At 49.6% G+C, this 25,245-nt stretch overlaps 1 protein-coding gene across 4 annotated transcripts in view; it reads left to right on the top strand.

The window, feature by feature from the left end:
• Window positions 1-25,245, top strand: part of CEP290 (centrosomal protein 290) — a 1,516,454-nt gene that overhangs the window by 755,656 nt on the left and 735,553 nt on the right. The gene's annotated exons all lie outside the window — the stretch shown is intronic.

A 25,245-nucleotide genomic window follows, 5' to 3' on the forward strand; every position in this document is an offset into this window, starting at 1 on the left:
GCACCCTGCTAGTGACCTATGCCCATTGCCTGTTGGCATATGTGGGCTTTGCAGTAGGACCTGAAGTTCCACTGGGCGCAGCATCAGGGGAATCTCTCCAACATGGTCCAGATGTTGGAAGGCACTGTAAAAGATCTACAGTGGTAGCTGACTGACCGCGACTGGGACAGTGGCAAACTCCTTTCCCTTCCCCAACCAGATTGGATGGTAGTGACAGATGCGTCTCTCCTGGGATGGGGTGGTCATCTGAGAGAGGTGGCGATCAGAGGACTCTGGCCTGTGGCGGAATCCGGACTCCACATCAACCTGTTGGAGCTCAGTGGCATTAAAAGCCGTTCTACCCTCCATCAAGAGAAGGCTAATACAGGTGGACACGGAAAACACCATCACCATGTGGTACTGCAACAAACAGGGCGGGGTGAGGTTGTGGACCCTCTGTCAAGAGGCCCTCCACCTCTGGACATGGTTGGAATGTCAGTATATTTCCCTGGTGGTTCAACACCTGTTGGGTCTCTGAACGCCAGAGCAGACAATTTCAGCTAACGATGCCTAGTGGATCACGAATGGTATCTCCAGCCGGAGGTGGTGCAAGGTCTCTCTCAGCAGTGGGGAGAGCTTTCGTTAGATCTGATTGCCGCCGCTGAGAAGACGCAGTTCTGCATGCTGAAGATTCCATGGTGGCTCTTGTTCATAGTCGCTTTTCTTTTCGAGTGGAACTCTGGCTTCATGTACGCCTTTCCGCCAGTACCACCCTTGTCCAGAGCTTCAAGAAGATCAGCAATGACCAGGCCCAAGTCATCCATGTGACTCCGGAGTTAGCTCGAAAAGCCTGGTATCCTGAGCTATTGAGCCTTACCATCATTCCTCCAATCAGGCTGCCCCTTTGGGGGGAATCTCCTGTTGCAGCAGCAGGGGAGGATTCTCCACCCAAACCTGTCAACAATCTGCATTCATGCATGGAGATTGAGTGGCGACAGTTGACAGCATTTGACCTTCTGCCCAAAGTCTTTAATGCTATTTCGGCAGCTTAGCGTCCCTCCACCAAGACAATATACGCCTGTGGTTGGAAAGAATTTGTGGCATGGTGTGCAGAAAAACAGGTTGATCCCTTATTTGCACCTGTTTCCCAAGATCTTTTATTTATTCTTACCCTGGCCCCGCAGGGCTCTGCATTGGGCGCGTTAAAGTGTTATTTATCTGCTATCTTTGCCTTTCTGCCGCTGCCATATCAGCCCTTCCTTTTCAAGTCCCTTATTGTAAATAGATTCCTAAAAGATCTACAACACTTGTTTCCCCCAGCTCCCTTCATTGTGCCTCAATGGGACCTTAACTTGGTTCATACATTTCTAATGTGCTCTCCCTGTGAGCTGCTTCATACCAGCCCTCTTAGACTCCTTCCAATCAAGACGGCCTTTCCGGTGGCAATTAGATGTGCCCGGAGGTATAGTGAATTGCAGGGGCTTTTTACCAGACAAACTGGTCCTTCAGACTTGAGCATCCTTCTTGCTGAAGGTAGTCACTCCGTTCCACGTATGGCCAGTCCATCACTTTGCCTACCTTTTACGCTCTGCTTCATTCCTCTAAGGAAGAGGAGAGACTGCACCGACTGGACACAAAAAAGAGTGTTGTTGTTCTACCTTGACCCCACAAAAACATTCTAGGTGGGTAGGGTATTTTGGAGCTAAGAAAGGGAAGGCCATGAAGAAACAGATCATCTCCCAATGGATGTAGATCTGCTACTCATTGACCAAGAAGCAATCCCCAGAAGGTGTGCGTGCTCATTCCCCCAGGGAAAAGGCTGCAGCACTGCGTTAGCACGCAAAGTTCCAGTCCTAGACATCTGCCAGTCAGCAATGTGTACCTCAATGTACATCTTCACCAAACACTACTGCCCAGACAATCGGGTCCTTCAGAACAGGCACTCTGCCCATTCGTTCCTGCAGATGTTTTTGGTTTAAATCGGTTTCGCAGAGCCTCCTCCAGGGAGCTATTGATTGGGTATCTATTCTATGGTAAGAAATCTGCGGCTAGAAGTCTTTATCAGATGGGCACGTTGCTTACCTCCGGTTACACCTTATCTAATAGAGACTCTATCTAGCCACAGATTCTTTATCGACCCACCCATCCTCCCCACTCTGCGAACGGATTTCTAGGTAAAGGGCTGTTCCCTTTTCAGGGCCCTGGTTCTACACATGAGTGGTCAGTGTTCTTCGTGGCTCCGCACTCCTGGCGTGGTAGGTCATGAAAAGAAACTGCACTGGGGTTACGCCTATATAGGCACCGTGCACGTTACTTCTGGCACAGCTGACGACACCACACGGAGCCGAATGGCGCCATCTACTGCCACGCAGGAGTGCTGCTCACAAAAGAAATTCTGGATCCATTCTGACGCCTGGAGATAATTCTAAGGTAATGAATCTTTGGCTAGATAGAGTCTCTACCAAATAAGGCATTCCAGAAAGTAAGCAACTTATTAGTCATCGCCAAGGAAGTCTGGCTTTAAATCATGATGTACCTACAAGTGAGAAATGTCCATCTGTGCCCGCATGAGGTCTACCTGTGCTATTTTGAAGATTGTGCAACAATTGTAGCCTCATGAACCCCAAGGTCATGAAAAGAACAACACCGTTCATGCTCCAGTTTGAGGTTGCTGTCAAAATTTCTCTCCTCCAAGGCAAAAAGAAGAAGCTCAAGAAGAGAAGGATATACAGCAGTGATACTCCTCAGCTCCAGTCCTAGTCGAGAAGTAGATTACCTCGAATGACATCATTTCCAGCAGACTGTCTCATCCACATTTCATTTTGGAAAAGCAGGAGCAGTCTTTTTCCCTTTTACATCGAAGAAATTATTTGAATTTAGCTCATTTCATTCCAGTCAGTGATGGTGTTATCTAGTCTCCATGATATCCAGGGGTCTTGTGCATAGATGGTGAGGTACTTGGAACAGCGTAGCTATTTTTGTTATGATGACTTATTGCTTTCGGTTTAGCTATGGATGAAGTAGATCAGCATAGGCAGTGGACCAAATCCTGTAGGTCTAGATTATCCAGGAAAGAGGATAGTTCTTGTGCATTGACTCTTGTTAGCATATGCGGTTCAAACATTGAAATTGTTATGGGGTAGAACGCTGGAAGAGCAGCTTGCCCATCATTTTGCACTTATACACAATCGGCAGCTGCAGTGCTCAGCAATAGACTTGCTGCATCTTTGGTGGTCATAACATTTGTTTTACATTGATCGACTCCCATTGGTGGCAGTTCCATCGAAGCTTGCAGAAAGGTTTCTTGCACACAGTTTATGCAGCATAAGACTGGTCTCACTTGTGAAAGCATCCAATTTGAGTGAAAACAGAGTCCAGTGCTCGCTTAATGCAGTCAGTCATTCATACCCAAGCTAAAACGCTAGGGTTTCTAGGTGCTACTTTTGAAGTTAATATTCACATTCAAATTTCATATTGAAGGTTGGACTGTTTTTTTTCTTAATTAGAAGGATGATGAAAACGCCACAACTGATAATCAGAAGGATTGTTGGAAATCTGACATACAGACTAGAGAACAGTGAATTAAAAAAATTAGCTAAGTAGTCGAATAAAGTCTTAAAACCAGTCAGTGAGCCAGATCCAGTGGTTTTGAAGAACTGCACTATACCCGTTGTGTTCAGGCGAATAGAAGATAGTGTGCACAAAATTAGCAAAGTGGGATACTGAATTTGCAGGAGTTTTTGAAACGTTGATGCAGAATGGGCTCTCTCTTAAAGGATTCTGCTGCTGAAGTTAAAGGGAATTCTTATTACAAGTTTGTTAATCTTTTCAAGGCACTTTTTATCCATAGCTGCTCTTAGCCAAGGGACATGCTCAAACTTTCTTATGGGAAGCAGGATACAAGATTACCCCACAGCATTTTATGATTTCCAATATAAGAACAAATACAACTGACATTGAGCCAATCCACAATGTGTCAGTTTGAAAATATTTATGTGATAGCGACTTCGAACAGCAGATTACTCACCTTATAAATTCCCCCAGGTGGCAACTTTTATAGCAATTCTCTAGTGCATCAGTAATTGGTATTGTGCAGCTCCACGCTCACTTCATCCTGCTTTGGATATGATGTTGGGACCACTATATCGGCGTCTCCTCCTCACACTGACATCAGGGCCTTTCTTCTCACGCCTTCTGATGTGGATCTGGAGCTCTTGAGTCCTGTCATATCTGATTTTTCCCCTCAAAATTATTTCTAAGTGTGCAGATATGCCACTTCCTAAGACTACAGGGTTTAAATCTTGCTGTGCCTGTAACCAACAAATGTCAGCGGCTCTCACCCCTGACGTCTGTCTGTGGTGTCTCACCTCTAAACATGACTTGTCGTTGTGTCCATGTTGCGCCAATATGAACAGGAAGGTCACCCATGACTGAGAGGTAAAATTTGCTGTTGCTGAACACTGTATTTCAAAGAAGTGATCTCCGTCGATGTCGAGGGTGCAGGTCTGCTCCCAAAGCCGCTCTCACGACTGATTGTCTTTGAGGTAGCAGAGTTCAGGTAAGTCGAACAAGTCCCACAAAAAAACATAAAAAGTCTAAACATGGGTCTCTGCCGTTCCACTGCTCCTGACACTCAGAGTTGTACAGCACTCAAGGCAACTCAAGGCCATGGAGTAGTTACCCTCCTTTCACCCCAGCGTGTGGATCCAATTCCAACCATAGCCCTGCTTCAGATCAAACTGAACAGACAGAGATACTGAACTAGCTCCAGTAGCTGAAGGTGGCCATAGCTCTCTTTGACAACTTTTGGTAGGGTCAGTTTGCAGACCCTCCACTGGGTGGGGTATAGCTCTGGCATTTGATTCAAAGGTTAAGGAGCCTGCGGCTAGAAGTACGACTATCAGATGAACAAGTTACCTACCTTTGGTAACGCATTATCTAGTAGAGATATAGTCTGACTGCAGAATCCATAACGCCCCTCCATCCTGCCCACTCTGCAAACGGATTGTAGTATTACATTTACACACATTCAAGGACCCTGGTTTTGCTTACCAGTGGTCACTGTCCTCATTCCGTTTGCTTTATGGTTTGGTTTGTCTTTCCAAACAAGCCTTTTTTCTGGGTATTGACATGTCTTTCTTGGTCAGACCACCGGTTAGTTCCTTTCAGCCTCAATGGCACTCTCTTAAACAACTCGACAAAACCAATCTATGAGGAAAGGAGATATTGGCGAAAGGTCTCCCCTGAGACTCTGGGCCCCGTATTATCAGCTGCCCCGTGGGAGCCTAGTGGTAACCCTAGCAGGGTTGTCACTACCTTCAATAACTGGGTCTCCTTAGCCCTGGATAGAGTTGCCCCTCTTAAAACTGTGAAACGGGCCAGGATAAAACCCACGGCCCCTTGGTTCTCGTCAGAACTGCGCCTGGAGAAAATCAAATGTAAAAAGCTAGAATGTGTCTGGCGGAAGACCTACAATTCTGAGGCCAAATATACGTACAGAGCTGCTCTGAAAAGAATTCATGTGCTAAAACGTAATGCCATAAGGGACCATTTTGCCAAACAAATTAAGTTCTCAGACAATTCAGTGAAAGAAGTCTTTAAGATTGGCGAAGGCTTCATTAAGCCGAAGGTTTTGGAGAGCACCATTGCTCCCTCAGCTACGCTCTGTGGGGACTAATCTGTTTTCTTTCAGGAGAAAATACAATTCATCTCTTCCTCTTTCTCCCCGACAGTGCCACCAATGATACAAAACTCTTCATTACGCGTTCCAGGCATTTGGTCAGAATTTTGTCCGTTTGGCCCAGATGCATCGCTTCTAGAATTGAGTAAATGTAAATCGGGCTCGCCCGGTGATCCATGCCCAGCTAGGTTTTTTAAATTACTAGCCCCTCAGCTCAATATGCAGCTGAACACTATCTGGAACTCCTCACCGATAGCAGGCACCTACCCTGCCACCTGGAAAGGGGCTTATGTCCTGCCGATCCTGAAGAAAGCGGACGCTGATCAAGCAGAGCTCAAGAATTTTAGACCCATCTCCCTTCTTCCTGCTCTGGCTAAAATTCTTGAGGTACAGAAGCAACTTTCTGGAGACTAACAACTGTCTCCACGACTCTCAATCTGGCTTTAGATCTGGGTATAGTACAGAGACAGCCCTCTTGGAAGTAGCATTCGACACGGTGTCTCATCGGATCCTGCTGGAAAGACTTGAACATCTCGGAGTAACAGGAAATACGCTGGCCTGGTTCCGCTCGTTTTTAGAGGGCCGATCTCAGCAAGCATTTCTCCGTCCGTATGACTCCACACCTAAGCCCCTTATGGGTGGAGTCCCCCAGGGTTCAGCTCTGAGCCAGATACTTTTCTAAAGTATATCTGACCCCCCTTGCATCACTAGTTGAACAACAGGGAGTGAAAGTAGTTTCCAATGCTGACAATGTAAATGTAAATGTAATGTAAATATAAATGTATGTGTCTTGTAAAGCGCACTGCTGCCCTGAGGCGTCCTGGCGCTGTAGACCGCTGGGGAACCCGTCCTGGCTATCCCTGTGAGATGGTCCCTCCTGGGTATCTCCAAGGTGAAACCAGACATCCCCGGCGAATGTGGGGGGCCGTTGTGGAGATGAGGCAAGCTAATGCCCAGAGTTGCCGAGTGTGATTCCCTGGTTAGAGTAGGCACCGAGGCGAGAATTATCGAGTCCGCTGGCACTGGTCCACGACCCTGCCGCGTCGGGAATTGAACCCTGGTCCCTGGCCGTCCTCTGCTTCCGGGTCTGCTGCCTCTAACCAGCGAGCCACACCACTCCACTCTAAGGCAGCTTTCGATAATTTTCAGCAATGTTTGATTAATATCTCAACTTGGATGACGGATAGAGATTGAATGCTGATAAAACAGAGGTATTATTTTTAAATCGAGCCTCTCCTCTGCATTCCGATCTCTGGTGGCTGACGAAGCTAACCCCTCCTCCGCTCCCATTTGACTCAGCTAGGAACCTTGGGTTTAAGTTTGACACACGCCTCTCTTGCAAGGCCCAGATTTGCCAAGTATCTTCCTCTTGGTTCTGGAAACTAAAAGGCTTACGGAGATTTCTGCATCTCATGCCCATGGACTGCAGAAAGACCATGGTTCATGCACTGGTCACATCACAGCTAGACCATGCTAAAAGCCTCTCTATAGGTCTCCCAGCTTATTTGATTCGTAGACTACAAATCATTGAAAACGTTGCTGCTAGACGTATCTGATAGAGACATCTAGCCGCAGTATCCTTTACTTAGAATATCCCCAGGAGTCAGACTGGATCCGAACAAAAACTTTGTAGCAGCACCTCTGCGCGCCGGGGGACGGCGCCACACGACCCCGCTCTGACGTTGTCCACGTACATGACGTCAGCAAGGTCATATAGGTCCCTCCCGGCGCGCTGACGTTAGTTTTCCTTCTTTTCCGCGTGCAGCACGGATCCGGAGTGAGCGGTTCCTCTGGCCTGTTTTCAGGCCTTGTCGACGCTTTGTGTCCAGGAACAGTGTGCAATGCTTTCGGGCTTTAAAACTTGTAATTGCTGTTCACGACAGATGTCCGCGACGGACCCGCATCGTATTTGTATGTGGTGTCTCGGCGAGCACCATGACTCCACGAACTGTGAGGTGTGCCAAAACCTAAAGCCCAAGTCTCGGTGTGAGTGCCGTATGAAGCTTCTCTCGGCTCGGTTGTCCAGGTCGGAGTCATCTCGCCCCCTGGCTTCTTCAATGGCAGGTCCCTCCCACCATTTTCCGGGGTCCGGGGCCGCCGTTTGCCACTTGCTAAGTTGAGGCGCTTGTCGCCAAGGTCTTCGACCTCCCCTTCTTCTGTTGTCAGGAGCTCTGGCTCCCGGAACGTTCCGGACGTACGCTCCCAGCAGTCGCCCTTCCTGCCTTTCCAGGTGTGGGGGCAACTCTGGCCCAAATGGAGGCATATACTGCAGCTTTGCAGGCCTCCCTTGGGCCCACTCCCGTCCCTGGAGCGTCCTCGGGGCCTCCGCTTCTTGTGGGCTCTCCGACGGACTCGCCGGTGGGTTCGCCCCCGGTGCCAATTAAGCCTCTACCTCCCAGGGACGTCGTAGATGTGGTACCGTTAGGGCGCGGCCCAGTTGGGTCCCCTGCTACAGTCCACGTGGAGTAGTTTTGCACCGCCACCGTCAAGATCTGCATGAGCCTATTTGTGTTTTTGTACACCCTGATATGCAAGGGTTTGTGTTGCGGACTGCTTTCCCCTCCCTGCCTCCTCTAATGCTTACTCCCTCTCGGGAGTCCAGATGGCTAGAGTCATGGGGCAGGAACATCTTCGCCTCCACTAGTGCGGCCCTACAATCCTTGAATACAATGTGTGTTTTAGCGCGGGCTACTTCTGCCCTGTGAGACTCTGCAGAGTCTTTGCTTTCGGCCACCTCTGAAGGTGCTCGGGTTGATCTCCTTCGCCACCTCTGGGATGGCCGCGACCTTGCCGAATTCACAATCCGCTCAGCCTTAGATACTGTGGATTCTTTGGGACCTGCTATGGCGTGCTCTGTTGCCTTAAGGCATCACGCTTGGTTGCGCAATAGTGTCTTCCCCGAAAATATCTGGGAGCGACTGTTTGACTTACCCTTTGATGGGGTTTTGCTGTTTGATGCTCACACCGAGTCGACGGTTTACCGGCTCCTTGCGGGCTTTCGTCCTCCCACTTAGGTCTTCTTAGGCCTTTCTTCCATGGTGGTACTTTTTCATTTCGCATCCTTTAGCTGCGCTCTGTGTTTACATGGGCGGTGAGCCTTACGTCTTCTTTTTCTGTGGTTAATTGTGATTACCCTTTTATTGGCATCCCTTGGATGCATTTTGCTTTGAGCTGCCTATTGGCCTGCTGTGGCCGTGTTCCACAGATTGCTGTGTCTGGTCCTCTGACTGTGGTATTGAATCGGTGGCTCAGCTCGGTAATGTCATACGGCTCTGAACTCATGTTCACGGGTTCAGTTTGTTTCTGCGCTCTTTTAGCTTGGCTTATTGTCCTAAGAGGTGTTCCCCGTTGTTTGGGGTATGCATACTCCATGTGGCGTACTTGTATTCTATTATTGCTTTGCTTATCTCACCTGGGCCTGGAGATCCTGTGGGCTCAATGCGTCGCTTGGTGGTCCGTTGTACGGTGTTCTTTTTTTTTTCCCTGGTGCCATCTTCTTATGCCATGGTCATCCTGCCTGTTGCCTGTTCCACCTCCTTGGAAAGTTTCTTGATCTCCTCTTCAAAAACGGCTCCTACCTGCCCTTAATGTACTAGGTGTGCTCCGGTATGGACATGTTCATGCACCTGGCTTGTTCTGTCTCTACATATTTGTATGTTTTTTTTTTTTTTTTGAAAACCTTTATTCTTCAAAAAGCATGGACACAGCTATTCAGCCGACATCCCGGAGGTTCGGCAGCTTTGAGAGAGCAGAACAAAGAAACGTCCACAGTGCAGAGCAGGAGAAGCAGAAAAGGTTCTGTTTTAAATAAATACAAACTCACACAAAACCCCAGCAAGGCGAAGGACACTGAATACCACTGGTGATTGCCCCTCAGGGGAGAGCAGACCCCCCTCGTCTAACAGTCACAATACTATGTTAAGAGGAAAAAGGGGGGAAAAGCAGAGGCCCAAAAAGTCAACTAACAATCAGATACATATACAAAAGCTGGAAAGAGTGTTAAGGAGAGAGCTGTTCATCGGGGGGATCCAAATCAGGGGCAAGACATATGCCCCCCCTATACTGGTTCCACCGCCCCCAAATGGCATGCCACTTCCGGGGGCGCCCTCTAGCACAATACACTGTCTTTTCCCTTAGCATGCTCCAGTCCATGTTTTCTTTCCACGCAGTCAATGTGGGGGGACCCGCAGAGCCCCACAGGCGCGCAATGTCCCGTTTAGCCACCATATTACCCAGAGTCACCCACAGGGTCTGTGCCTCATCGTGATCGGTAGGCCCCCAAACATTCAGGAGACAGCACCGCGCCTCCGGCTGCATAGCAATGCCCGTCACCTCCCCCATCACCGTATGGACTCTCCTCCAGAATTCCATGATGACGCCACATTCCCAAATAATATGCATAAAGGTACCCACCATACCGCAGCCCCTCCTGCATAAACCCTCCTCAGAAAATCCCATATGAACCAGCCTTGGCCCCGTAACATAGGTTCTGTGGAGTATTTTGAGCTGCACCAGCCTCAGACGTGATGGGATCGCGACCTCCTTAGGAGAGGAGACCGCAGACTGCCAATCCTCGTCATCCAGTTAGAGTCCGTCCCTAGTCCACTGGTCCCTCAGCCCCAACAGCAGGTCCGCCCGAACATTTATCAATTTCTTATATATGAGAGAAATCGTACTCTCCGGCATATGGCCGTCGAGGATCCGATCCTCCAAAGGAGAGGACTCAGGCACCTTCTCACCCTCTACGAGGACTGACCGCAGGGCATGACGCACTTGAACATAGCGGAAAAACTCGGATTTCCCCAACTCATACTCCTGCTGCAGCTCTTCAAAGGACTTCACCCTCCCCTTAATCAGCAAATCTCCAACCCTGGAGATTCCAATCAAGTCCCATTTATCAAAACCTTTCGTATGCCAGAGCCTTCCCAATTTTTCCGACTCAAACAACGGGGTAGCTAGGGTGAGCCTATCCTTCCAGCCCAGCGAGTCAGTCGCCAACCTCCACACGCGCACCGCCACCCCAGTGGGCCCCGTGAGGGACGAGTCCAGCGCCCGAGAGTACAACGCTCTATGATAATTACCGCCGCGCAGCAACCATCGGTCCATGGCATAGCCGGGGCTTAGGGCCGGACCATAGTAACCATGATTAATCGCGCTCAACTGAGTGGCCCAGTAATAGCGTCGAATGTCCGGAAGCGCAATACCCCCGTCGTACCACGGAAGCGTCAATTTTGCAATCGATATGCGCGGCCGTCCATCCCACAACAACGATCGTTGGAGGCTTTCAACCTCCCTGAAGTAACTGGCCGGTACCCAATCAAGGGTATTCTGCAAGGCGTAAAGGAACCGGGGGAGAGACATCATTTTAAACAAGGCGGCGCGCCCAACGAGGGAGAGCGGCAGCTTCCGCCAGCCCGCAACATCCCGCCGCAAACGCGCCAGTGGGGGGAGCAGGTTTCTCTCATACCGCAGAGTGGAGTCAGTGGAGATAAAAATCCCCAGGTACACAAAGCCCTGCTGGGCGATCCGGATCGAACAAGTTCGCGGGACCGGCGGAGCCTCGCCGTTCAGAACATACAAATACGATTTGCTCCAATTGATGACGAGTCCCGAGTTCCTGCCAAAGGACGTCAAAACGTCACAAACCACTATAAGCGAGTTCTTGGGCGAGGCGAGATATAACAGGATGTCATCTGCATAGAGCGATATACGGTCCTCGTGCTCGGGCGACCATCTAAGTCCCCGTATATCCGGATGCCAGCGTATCCACGCCGCCAGTGGCTCGAGGGCAAGGGCGAACAACAAAGGCGACAGGGGGCAACCCTGCCGAGTTCCCCTCCCAAGCTGGAACGGGGTCGACGCCCGCCCGTTTACCACAACACTCGCAAGAGGGCCCTCATAAAGCAACCTCACCCAGCTCACAAAACCAGGGCCAAAGCCGAACTTGGCAAGCACAGCCCACAGATATGCCCATTCCACCATATCAAAAGCCATCGTGGCATAAAGCGATGCCACAATAGCTGGTTCTCGGAGCGTGCCCGCCCTGGCAATCACTCCATGAAGACGCCGAAGGTTTAATGCAGTGTTACGGTGCGGGATAAAGCCGGATTGATCCGGATGGATCAATTCTCCGAGCACCCTGACCAAGCGGCCTGCCAGGATTTTAGCCAGAATTTTCGGCTCTGCATTAAGGAGTGATATTGGCCGATAGGAGGCACACTTATCTCGGGGTTTACCCTCCTTGTGTATTACAACAATCGTCGCCAGTCTCTGATCCAACGGAAGGGACCCACCCCCCCGCGCCTCCACAAACATGGCGCGCAGGTGAGGGGCAGCCCTATCCGGGAACAGCTTATACAAGTCAATCGGCAAACCATTAGGGCCTGAGGCCTTGCCTGGGTTCAGCGCGCGGATGGCACCCGCCACCTCATCGACCGTTATGTCACCATCGAGATCCTCTCTATCCACATCAGAAAGGCAGGGCAGGGCGATGTCACGCAGGAGGTCAAGCGAATCCTCGGTCGGCCTATCCGAAACTGAGGCATAAACCATACGGAAATAATCCGAAAAACACTGTACTATCCCCTCAGGGTCAACAACCACCTCTTCCCCCCTCTCTCGTCAGCTCCGGCACCACTCTATTAACCCGTTCTTTTCTGTCCAGCCAAGCTAGGAGTTTCCCGGCCTTGTCACCAACATCATACAAGCGGCCCTGCTGTTCCCTACTGAGGGTCTTGGCGGCATTCGTCACAAGGTCCTTATATTCCGCTTGCTTCAAGCTCAGTTCATGCAGTGAGGCCTCTGTAACCTCCCCCTCCAGGGCCCCCTTCAGAGCCGCGATCTCCTCCTCAACCTGCATAACCTCGCCATCTCTCCGCCGCTTGGCTGCCACTACCAAGGAGAGGGCCTCTCCTCTCAGCACGGTCTTAAATGCTTCCCACAACGACACGGCCGAGTCAACAGACCCCTGGTTGTCCTTAAAAAAGTGATCAACTGTCTTCAACAGCGCACTGCGCATCTTGGGGTCACGAAAGTACCAGGGGTTAATAGGAGCAACCCTGCCCCCTCCCTCGCGGCCGACGTCCAGCCGGACCCACACTGGCGAATGATCCGATTTGCCCCGCGCCATATGCCTGGCCTCAGATACCAATGAGGCGTGCGCAGCCAGAGTGAGCAGGTAATCAATCCTAGAGAGGCTACCATGCGCCCCAGAGTGAAAGGTGTATTGGCTCTGTGTGGGGTGCCGAAGCCTCCAGCAGTCTACCAGGCCGAGTGTGTCTAGAAAGTCTGGGAGCCACTTCTGAGCCCCCCCGGTGTCCCTGGGCGGGTACCTATCCAGCAACCCAGAGCCGACAGCATTGAAATCACCCCCCACCACTAGCATACCCTCCGGGAGGTCCAACAAGGCCCTACCCAGATCTGTAAACGTGGAGGCCTGCAGGGCAGGAGGGACATAGACCGAAACCAAAACCAAAGTTCTTCCTTCCCACCTCCCCGCCACCGCCACAAACCTCCCCCTATCATCAACAATGGTGGAGTTCACCTCGAACGGTAATGAAGCTCTAACTAGAATGCCCACACCCCTGGAGCCGGAGGAGAATCCCGAGTGAGCTATGAATTTGTAACCTTTCCTATTAAGGGCATAGCAAGTGTTACCTATAAGGTGTGTCTCCTGCAGTAAAGCGACATCCGGCAAAGACCGTTTCAAAAACTGCAAGACTATCCCCCGCTTAATGCGATCCCCCAAACCATTAACATTCCAGCTAAGAACATGTTAACCCCTACCCCCCATCCCCACACACAAAGAGGCCCACCCCACACCCGAAGAGCCACCATGGAACAATCCTGACAATGAGTACTACGCCTTGCAAAAACAAACCCCCCAACAACAAACCCAAAATCCCAACTATCCCCCCCACCCTGCACCCCTGCTGCAGCTTACAAAGCCCCCCCAACTTGCAGTGTGCCTGTCGCCCTACCAAAACCCAAATCTACAAAAAGTACCCTAAGGGAGGAAAGAGCTCCCATCGTCCTCCCGCGACCCTCCGTATTTAGTGCAATCAGTTCAAGTCATTATCTAGACCCAAATCAAGTCAGTTCGGCTCCAAAGGCATCAACCCTGCCCATCCCGGCCACTGTCACTGTCTGCGGCAGCATCCTCACCAGACCGCCGTCGGGGCAAAGCGTCCAACCATTCACCGGCCATAGCAGGCGTCTCAAAGAAGAAAGTTCGGTCTTCGTACACCACACGTAATCTGGCAGGGAACAGCATGGCATACTTCAGGTCCCTCTCCCGAAGCCGTCTCTTCACCCCCAGGAAACTCTGCCTTTGCTTTTGCACCAGTTGGGTGAAGTCAGGATAGAAACTCACCGACGCGTTCTGAAAAGGGACCGGGCCCGTCACCCGCGATGCTTGCAGGATAGCGTCCTGATCTCGGAAGTGAAAGAGCCGGGCGACAATTGGTCTCGGTGGAGCTCCCACCTTGGGCCTCCCACCCGGCACTCTGTGAGCTCGCTCAACTGCGAAGAACTTCCCAAGGCCCTTAGGCTTCAGATGGTTAAGCACCAAGTCCTCCACGAGCAGGTCTACAGAAATCTCGTCCGAGGACTCCGGGACCCCAATAACGCGCACGTTGTTGCGCCTGGCCCGGCTCTCAAAGTCCTCGAGCCTACGGGCGGAGAGATCACTCTCGGCCCGCAGCTTACGAACCTCAGTCTGAAGTTCCGAGACATCATCAGCGAGGCCCGTGGTCTTAAGATCAAGGGCTTTAACCCGTTCATTAGTTTTGCCCAAATCCGCGCGGATCAGGTTAACGTCCACCAAGATGGTATCCACTTTGTGCGCCAGGGCATCAAACTGTCTCCCAATCGAAGCCTGCATCCCTTCGAGCGCGCCCATAACATCCTGCAACGAGAGCTCCGAGGCTGAGGGCGAGGCAGTCTTCTGCACCTCCAGCGACTGGCTCGATCCACCAGGCGACCCCTTCTGCTGGGCATAGCGATCCATATTATTGGCTTGAGTATATGCTCCCCGCCTGGTAGCCTTGGGTTTCAGCCGATCCACCTCTGCTTTACCCGACATGTCTGGCACCAAGCAGGCCGGTGCAAAAAGACGGCCCTCTCTCAGTAAGAGGGATCAGGAGAAGTCAGATCTGCAATAGCCAGCCAGAGTAGGGCGCAGAGCGTCCAGAGGATAATAAAGCAGCCGAAAGCACTCCCGGGCCAAGGCAGACAAAGAGCGAGAAAGTGAAAGTGAAAGGACGAGGTCCTCCGTCCGACAGTTCACACCTCGCCTGGCCGCTGTTGTTCAATTAGAGGTCGGGCATCCTGCCAACGCCAGCCCCTGGCATCCCTCGGAGATAGGCCTCAATCTTCCGCCGTGCACAACTCCGGTTCCCGGTGGGCGATCCGAACTCGGGCAGCATCAGTCGCCTCCAGAACGTGTCATCTGCAAGATGCCGTGCATATAAAACAGGATTGAAGACAGGATAGTCGACGGAGGGCGCGTGGGTCTCGGGAGCTCAAAGCTCACGCGGCCATCTTGGTCAAGCGCTAGGCTCCTCCCCTTCCCATATTTGTATGTTTATACATTTTTGTATACTTGCCGGTTGGTACTCCTCTTCCTACGTCGCCAACTCTTTGTGGGGCTGCGATGTGTGGGGGGGAGCTTTCTGAGTTGTTGCAAGTTGCCCATAGGTTCCTCCTTGCTTCTGCTTACTGGGGTGATTTCCCGACTTGACAAATGCTCCCTTTTTGGTGTTCAACACTGTACGTGTCTTATCTGGAGTGTTTAGTCTTGGATTCTGAGGCTCTTTCCAATTGTTAACGCTACGCCTGCGGGACAGCTCTTCTGATGTCAGTGGTCCTTGACTACTGCCTGCAAGTCTATATTGTGGGTTGTTTCTCACTTTGGCTTCATACTGCCCGGTCAGGCACTCTTAATTTCTTGTGTAAGCCACTTTAAAGTCTATGCAGCCATTTGCCTGCTGCGTGTTTGTAGCTGCTTCAGTGGGTTTAAAATTGATGCTATTTGCCCCTATTTCCCCTTTTGGGATTGGGTGTGCACTTGGCGTGTTTCTTGTCCCGATGGCTATTCCAATCACATTGCTCAGGTTCTAGCTCTTGCTTTTGGGCTCTTGGCACCAGCTCCTTCAGTCTTCCTTCTATGGGCTAGTCTGTTAGGCTCTGGTTGCATCTCTTCAGGTTCTTTTTCAACTTGGGTTGGTGTCCTGAAGCGGAGAGTGGTCCTTTTTCTTTTTTTTCTCTCTCTCTCTATCTCTATCTCTCTATCTCTCTATCTCTCTATCTCTCTATCTCTCTATCTCTCTATCTCTCTATCTCTATCTCTCTATCTCTCTATATCTCTCTCTTTGCTCTGGTATATGGCTCAGGCCGTTCTACCTGCCCTCTTTCTAATACGTGTATGGTGTAGCGCCATTCTGGCATTTTTAGGATACCTACCATCCCGTTATTTCTGCTCTTCCGAGGTGCTTGGGTTGCTGTCGGGCTGTTCCGCCACAGCCTCCCCCCTTCACTCTGTTGCCAGATCAGATGATTGGCGCTGTCTGTTGATCTGTCGCAGACCCACCTCCCCTTTGGGGTATGGCTGTGGTATCTATTCTAAGTTAAGGAATCTGCGGCTAGATGTCTCTATCAGATGTACGAGTTACTTACCTTTGGTAACGATGTATCTGGTAGAGACGTTGTCTAGCCTCCCCATTCTGCGAGGACCTTGCCAAGTGGGTTCTTCGCTGGCCCCCCCTGTTGCAGTTGGCATTGGTTTTTTCTCTCATGGGTGCTCACATTGTTGCGTCCCTATGAGATTTGCCATAATACCACTGACTCCCTCTCAGGGGTTTCTGTCACAATAATACAGTTGCCTCCCTCTCAAGGGTTTCTTATCTGTAAAATGAGGTATTTTCGATTGTTCTTCACCAGGAGATTCCTCTTCATTTTCTTCTTCTCCTGCTGTCTTTCCGCTTTCTCTGTTGGCTCAGGGTTCTGGGCTCCTCTACAGTAGTCTTCTTTGGGGCTCTGTTCGCCTCTGTTTCAGACCTCCGTTACTACAGGGACAGTGCCAGACTTTTCATTCCTGCGGGGGACTGTTGTTCTCTCTGTGCTCCGTTCTTGCTGGACGGCACAGTTCTACATGGTACTGACAGTCTATTTTTGTCTGTTATTCTGCATGGTACTAACAGTCTATTTCTGTATGTTGAGATGTTTTTCCCTTCTTACTCTCCGCTTGCGAGGTTCTTTCTTACAGCTTTTTCACCTATATGTAGGTGGTGTCTACTTTTGTCTTTTACGATGGTGTCTGCACCATCCCCCTTATTTATTCAGGGATTTTCATCCATTGCAGACTGTTCCCATACTTTCACAGTTTTTAGGTCTCGCCTGGCGAACGCAGCGCGAAGCGCTGCTGTCGCCAGCGAGATCTATTGTTGCTGACTTGCCTCGGAAGTGGGACAGGAGATGTGCACGCGCAGGCTTTTGGCGGATTTGAGTTGGTGTACGCGCTTACAGCCACGCGGCGTGCACATCTCCTGTCCCCCTTCCCTCACAAGCCAGCATGAAGTTTCACTTTCGATTGCCATTAACCCCATGGTCCCCTCCACAGTCCCGTGATTCCCGCTTCCTCTTTAACAGAAGAACATTTGGATACCTGCCCCCACAAACCAGCCCTCCCGCGGACGGAGCTCAGGCAAGAGCGCAGCTTCTGCCCACCACCCCCATTCCTCGCCGCCTCACCTCTGGGCTTCAGAGCGGCGCTGATCTCCAGGCCCGAGCAGATGAGCTCGGCCATACGGACCTCCATGGCGTGGCTCCGACCCCCGGACTCCCCGCCCCCCACCCGGCAGCAGCGGCTCAGTACCGCAGGCCCTCTGACACCTGGCCGGAGCCGGGCCTGCGAGATACACAAGGGGGCGGGGCCACAGCGAGCGCGCTGGAGCATTTGAATCACTGCTTCGACTGGCACTGATTTTACATCAGACTTGCACAAGATCTCTCCCAGGATTCCTGCCAGGTTCCGAGCGCACACAAGTGGGTGGCTGAACGCTCTGCCGTAAGAACGGGCTCGCGCACTGAAAAGAAGACGCCGCGCGGCCTTTCATCGCCATCTACCGGTCGCTGCAGGAATAAGGTAGTATACCGCGTCTCTCAACCAGGCGCTTCAATGAGTAATTAGTAAGTAACCTTTTTTTTTGGGGGGCATATTTCTATAGCGCGAACTCGACCCAAAGGTATTGGAGCACTTTACATAGCACCGTATTTACATTACACATTCAGGCACGGGGAGATGAAATGATTTGCCCCGAATCACAGGATGTGGACGCGACCTTGAGGCTCAAACCCTGGTTTCCTGCACCAGAGGTGGCAGCGCAGCCGACTGACCACATCCTCTCCCCAAAACCTTCAAGATCCGAAGCGGGTGCCAAGCCCAAGGGCCACTGACCCTTTTTCTATAGGTAGCTACAATTGTTTTCACTGTCCATATTTAGGCTGCGTTTACTGCTAGTTCATTTGTACCATTACAAGCTGCAATGTTGCTGTCCGTCATCGCGCGCACAGATAGCTTACCTTACATACTTGAATTGTATGTCCGCAACAGACATGAAAATAATGAATAATTATTGTATTGTAGTTGCATTTATATAGCGCCCACTACCCCCAGCGAGGCGTCGAAGTAGGTGCTTTTTTAATGTAAAAGGTATACACTTGAGATATTTGTTGTATTTTTCCCACGTTGCAATAGATAGTATACAACATAGTCTACTGATCTACAAATGACTCCACCACCTTCCCTAGAATGACATACGCTTTTGTTCACAAGCCATTTCAGACCTGCACGTTACCTTAGTACCTGTTCCTTATCTTGTTTTCCTTGCTGACAACTCCCTCATCCAACACAGAAAGAAGTAGCACGGTAACCGTTTTACCGTGCCTAGGACGTCTTTTTTCCTGTTCTGTTTTTTCGGTGCTGTGGCCATTGCTGTTAGGGACTGTCCTGTATGTTACGCAATCGAAATAACTCATGTAAACGTAAAATAGCTTTGTTTAATATTCATTACGTACGTTATGTGAGTGTGCACCTGGGGTTTCAATTCGTTAACGAGGATGACTCGGTAGTGAGTCAGCGACGTAAAACACAACTCCCCTTTTATTGCTTTCCCATCATAATTTTACCTTCTTTGGAACTTTGATTTTTTTTCTGTGAAAGATACGTGTTTTATTAGTAGCACACATATTATGTCATATGGTTGTAACCTTGACCTCTCTGAAGCCAGCTGTTTTTCGGAGTGTAACTTCTGTTGAACATTATAACTGAAAAAGGAAAGCCTCAAAATGTAAATGTCAGTGTGCTGTATGGAATTGAACTGACTAAATGAGGCATTTTAAGGTTTTTGCAACATAAACTTCTACAACAGATATCCAGGTGCTTTTACAATAGGGTGCCAACAAGTCGACACCTATTGCTTCAATTGTAGGGAAATATTCAAGATTGTGTTATCTTATCTATTGACCAAATATAAATCAAAATAAATAATACAAAGAAGGGGGTTATCTGAGGGAAAAGGACGAAAACAATGTGCACAAAATATTTCATACACTAACGTGCACATATAAATGTAACATATGAATTCAGTGCATTTAACATCTTCACTCGTGGGAAAGGCAAATATCATAAACAAAATTAGGTTATGTAATGAAATCAGATTATATGTATGATGGTTTTGTAGTTCTACACTTCTTAGCATACAGCTGAAAGTCCCAATATGAGGAAGTGCACAGAACATCTATATAAAAGCATTTGCAGTGCAATAGATCTCGCATTTACACAGGTTTGAGCTGTTGACATTGTAAATGACAATGCCTTTTATTTTTGATTTTATTTTTAAAACATACATAAAAGGCATTGTCATCTACAATGCCAATAACTCAAACTCTCGCAAATGCGAGACCTATTGCATTGCAAATGCTTGTTTTTATTGGTGGCTCCGCATTGTGTTGCGGAAAAGTTTCTCTGAAGAAAACTGACTTCAGCGCGCCGGGAGAGACTTATATGACCTCGCCGACGTCACGTACTTAGACAACGTCAAGGCGGGGTCGTGTGGTGCCATCTCCCGGCGCACAGAGGTGCTGCTGCAAAGTTTTTCCCGGATCCAGTCTGACACCTGGGGATATTCTAAGTCAAGGAATCTGCGGCTCGACAACGTCTCTACCAGATAATGCGTTACCGAAGGTAAGTAACTTGTTCGTTATGCCTCCTAAGGATATGATTAAAAATGAAAGGGGAATCATCAACCCATATGTAAGAGAGGGTTCAACATGTTTCAGCCTATCTGTTACGGATTAGTATGTGTGCAGGCATCCCTCAGGACCCATCATCTAGTCACACTTCCAAGCAAATAATGGGGAAGATATGTGAGGGATAAAATACAACCATTGGTCCTTATAGTAGGGTTTGCCGATGCATCTTTGTCGAAAACCTCTAAAGTTGGGTTCTATGCCCCAACTCAAAGCTTCCTGGCAGGAAAGAGCAGGGCTGTGACTTCGACATCCACATAATACGACTCTATAGTCCTGCCAGGTCAAGGACTCCCACTCACTACCAGGTCACAGTTCTCCGTTTGTTCTAACATTATCACCCCTGGTCTTTAGAAAGGTGAGATTGATGGATGGGGCCCATCTCAGGAGGTCGAAGTTTTTTTATTTCCTGACCTGGATGACTTGCTGCTCAAAGCTGGTTCACCGAAGATGGTGTCTGTAGGATGCTGGCTCTGTATATACAATACCAAAGTAAGGTATAGTGTGCACAGAGTTCAGGGAGTCCCAAGAGATATAGCATAAGCTAAATTTGTAAGTACCAACAGCTCTTTGTGGTAGTGTGGGCGAGCAGGTAGGCGTAACCAGAGGGTGTATTAAGCATTTATTGTATTCACTCAATCAAGGACTGACACACATTCAGAATCCAGACCAATGAGGTAAGTATAAAAAAGATATACTTATGTTTTATTTCAGAACCTAGCAGGACTTGACACAGGTGAGTAATACATACTTTCAAAATGCAAAACTGTTTAAGGTAATGCACTCTTGCTTGAAATTACAATTGTTACCGTTTGATGAATGCTTTGAAAACAGTTTAAATTACACAGTAATTGCTTTTTCTTTACTTTTGGGTTACTTTGGAATACTTTGAGTGGTATGCCTAGATACCACACCTTAGGATCTCTACATACAAGGTAAGTACGACCTTTTATACTTTGCAATTGAGTTCACTTTTCCCCATACATTAACAGTTCCACACTTAGAACATTTTAGGACCAAAATCCTATAACATGAGTTCGTATGGGAGAAAAATGGTTATCGGTTTTGAAGGTAAGTACTCGACTCGCGAGGGTAAGCTTTGGGGGTTGGGACCAAGGTTCCCCAAGGTCTAGTTGGCCACTCAATTTGCACCACCAGTGGAACTGGGGCGGCCAAGTGCAGAGTGCAGGGGCCCAATGTTAGCAAATGGGGCTAAGGGAGCTTTTGCTTTGGGAATGCTGATGAATAGGCCACTCTGGTGTGGGTGCAAAGCGCCTAGGGTTAAAGTCAGCACTGCAGGGGCTATCGACCAGCAGCGGAGCAGCAACGCCAGCTGCACTGGGGCGGCCAGTGTAGGGTGTAAAAAGAACATTGGTCAACCCTGTGTTTCCCAATGGAGACCTTCGGTTTCACAAAGATGCTGCAGGCTCGGGCAGGGAGGCTTCCTGAAGGAGACTACTGGCTGGAGAGGTAAGTTGAGATCTGGGGTGGGGGAAGGGGATGTCTGGACACTGTTGGTTGGGCCACCCAAGGCCATGGGGCGTCGGGTGTAGGGTGTCTTCTGGCATCGGGTTTTCTTACCATCTCCCGTCGCGGAAGCTGCAGGCATCACTTAAGGCAGGTAAGGGATCACCAGATCCCAGGTCAGGATCACTGGGGAGACCTCCTTGGGGTTTTGGGCCACTCAAACTCAGGCCATGGGCGTCTGGTGCAGTGTGATACAGAATAGTGGAGTTACTGGAATACAGATTCTGGAGGTTAGTCTTTGGTTGAGCAAATCCGGTGCTCACGGGAGACAGAGTCTGTAGGAAGTTCGCAGGGCAGGTCCTCCATGCTCTCGGATTGCTGGCTGCTGGACTCGCCAGGGTTCTTGCTGTAGGCAGGTCGTAGACGGGACAGGCCGGCAGGGCTGGGGGCAAGGCAGTTGGTGTCTTCTTCTCCTTCCTCGGTCAGCACGGCCCTTTGGTCCTTTTTCTTTCTTTCTCGAATCTGAGGAGATTAGGTTCATAGCAGATTTATGGGCGTTAAAGGGGTGTGCGGGTCGTGACCAATGGTTTCCTAACTTGGGGTGGGTACACCCCCCTATTATGCCACCCTCCAGTGGGAAAGGACATTAGCCTTTCCCTAATTGGCTCAGTCCCCTCACTCCCCCACCTAAAGGGTGGGGTTGACAAAGCTGCCCACCTCTCTTCTTAGCTTGGTTTTCCGGCTGATTCTTCCGCCCAGAGTGGGGGCCAGAACCGGTGGGAGCCATTTGATGGGGGCAGCAAAAGGCGGGTTCAGCAGCCAAATGCGGGAAGCCATTGAAGCTTCTCATTTCATGGACCCAGCCCATCCTAGGGGAGGAGGCATGACACCTCTGCCCAGGATGGGCTTTGTTTCTTGGCACAGATAGTGAAGGCTCTCTACCCAGGGGTTCAGAAACCTGTCTGTTGGTGGCAAATGGCGTACAGCCATTCATGAACCACACCAGGGCTGGTCGACTTTCAGGAGGCATCTCTAAGATGCCCTCTGAGTGAATTTTAAATTTAATCTCACTCTTGCATCAATGTGCGTTTAATATCAAACTTCCCGGTTTTTAGTAAAGTCATTATGGAGTTTGTAGTGACCAATTCCTAGACCATATACTCTTTATGGCTTTACTACACTTACAATGTTTAAGAATGGGCTTAGACACTGTAGGGGTACTTGCCTCATGCCTCTGTACCCCCACCTTAGGGCTAGTGCACTCTGCTAGAGGGGTCACTTACCTAGGCCTCAGGCATGGGTTGCAGTCATGACACACAGTGATGTGTGCCATGTCGACTTTTCACTTTTCTCTGCACCAAAACATGCAGCCTGCAGTGGTAGTGTGTGTGGGTTAAATTGAAGGGTCTCTAAGGGTGGCACAATAGGTGCTGAAGCCCTTAGAGAACTTCCCTGGTCACAGTGCCCTTGGTACCCATGGTACCTTTTACAAGGGACTTACCTGTGGCCAGGGATGTGCCAATTTGTGATACAAAGGTACAGTCTTGGAAAGAACACAGGCAATGGGAACCTGATTGACAGGGACCCAGGGCACATCAAGTCAGGTTGCATCAGATGTCAGGCAATACGTGGGGGGGAACCATGCAAAAAGGGTCTTTTTCCTACAGTGCCTCAGCACCTACAGTCAAAGATTTCCCTGCTGTTTGACTTGGCTTTTCCATAAATGTGCCCAGTTCTCGCATAGTGTTGTATCAGCATCTCCTGTTCACAGTGGCAGTACTGGATACGATGTTGCTCCAAGCCTTTCCTCCTCCCCAGAGGATTCAGAACAGTTAGAATATGATTCTTATGTTTCAGGAAGGTCCTTCTGTTCTGGTCCAGATTGTTCTTTGCCTGCTAGGTTTGCTGGCTTCCTACAACCTCTTAGTCACATGCCCAGGTTGGCACATGTGGGCTTGCCACTGAAGGCACTAGTTTCAACACTCGGTAGATCTGGGAAACACCTGCCAGCATCTGGCTACATTTTGTTTTGCCATCATTGCCGCCAAAGTCAGCCAGATTCTGTTGTGTTTAGGCCAGGCTTCCTCACCTGATATATTTAGGAGAAACAACCTGGGTTCAATTGGGACTTCGCTTCCTACCACTCTGGCCATTATCCTCCCTATCTCTTGCCAGTAGCCTTGTATGATTGGGCAATCCCATAGTGTATGGTAGAATGTCCCCTCCTGGCCGCAGCCTCTCTGGCACTGCCCCTTCTCCGTCCTACCCATACGGTATAGCGTCTTTTTAGAGTAGTATGACCGGTGTAGGATTTTCATTTGGACCAGCCTAAATCGGGATCTTATTGCTACCTCTGTTGGGCTCTGTTTCGCTTCCACCCACTCATCCTCTTCCAATGTACCTTGGTCGCCCTCTCATGACCTCCTCAGCTGTTCAAGCACGTCTGGGGAGTTGTTTATTATCTTTTTGTATATTAATGATTTTGCTTTATTGGTCAGGGGGCAGTTAATAGACGATCCTCCATGGGAGATGCCTCTTCCAGCGCCTCCCCTTCAGTGATATGTTTCCTAAGGTCATGGCCCAACTGTAAATATTTTAACCACTCGCCTTTCCCCATTTCATATTCCTGCTGTAATGTATTAAAAGTAATGTATGCCTGATCTCTCCATATGTCTCCCAGCGACTCCAGTTCCAAAAGTTTCCATTTGCCAAAGTTCTTTAACTCCTTCACGTGGACAAGTGGACTACTGTCCCATAGTGGGGTCATTTTTGTGAGTTTCTCTTCCCATCCCAGAAATGTATTTGCCGCGTTCCATGCTTTTACTGCTGTTCTTGTGTGAGCCAGGAGCTCTTTGAGTCATCGTACATCATACAAAAAGGAGAGACACTCTCTTTCCCCCGTGGTTAACCTATCGACCCTCCACGCAGGGTCTGTCCAGTACCTGAACATCCAGTTGTTTACGTTAACCAATTGTGTGTCCCAATAATACATTTTGACGTCTGGGATGGCCAGGCCTACCTCGTACACCCCTTTTTGCAATTTGCTAAGTGCTATGCGTGGTGCGCCTCCGCTCCAGATTAGTAAGCGTAGTTCCGCCTCCACCCTTTGAAAAAATCCCTTAGGGATCTCATACGGTGTGTTTTGCAAAACATATATGAGGTGAGAAAGTGTCATCATCTTGCATAAGGCTTCTCGACCCATTAGCGTGAGTGGTAGTGTTTGCTGAACCCGCACACCTTTTCTGAATCTCTCTAGTTGCGGCTCCAAGTTTCTGTAGTAGAAGTCCAGTGGGTCTTTGGTTACATGTATTCCTAGGTACCCTCTCATCAACGTGAACAGCAGGGACCTATCCCAATTAATTCTGTATCCAGAGTAATCCCCTAAGATACAGAAAACCTGGAGTATCATATCTGCCGATTGCCTTGGCTTGTGGACGGACAGTAATATGTCGTCCGCATAAAGGGAGATTAGTTCTTCCCACTCCTCACTCACTGGTATTCCCCAAATCAAAGTGTCCTGCCTTACTCAGGACGTCAGCGGCTCCAATGTTACAGTGAACAACAAGGGTGATGGGGGGCAACCTTGCCTCGTCCCTTTTCACTTGGGAAATTCTCTGGACACCGTGCCATTGACATGTACTCTCGCCAAGGGCTGACTATACAGTAGTTTCACCCAGCCTATATATTTCTTACCAAACTCCAGGCGTCTCAGTACAGTGAAGAGATAATCCCATTCCACGCTGTTGAAAGCCGTTCTGGCATCCAGGGACGAAGGGGCTACCAGTTCTGTCTCACCTCCCGCCACCGTGTGA

This window comes from Triturus cristatus, chromosome 4_1, assembly GCF_964204655.1.
Source record: "Triturus cristatus chromosome 4_1, aTriCri1.1, whole genome shotgun sequence".
In the NCBI taxonomy this organism is placed as follows: Eukaryota; Metazoa; Chordata; class Amphibia; order Caudata; family Salamandridae; genus Triturus; species Triturus cristatus.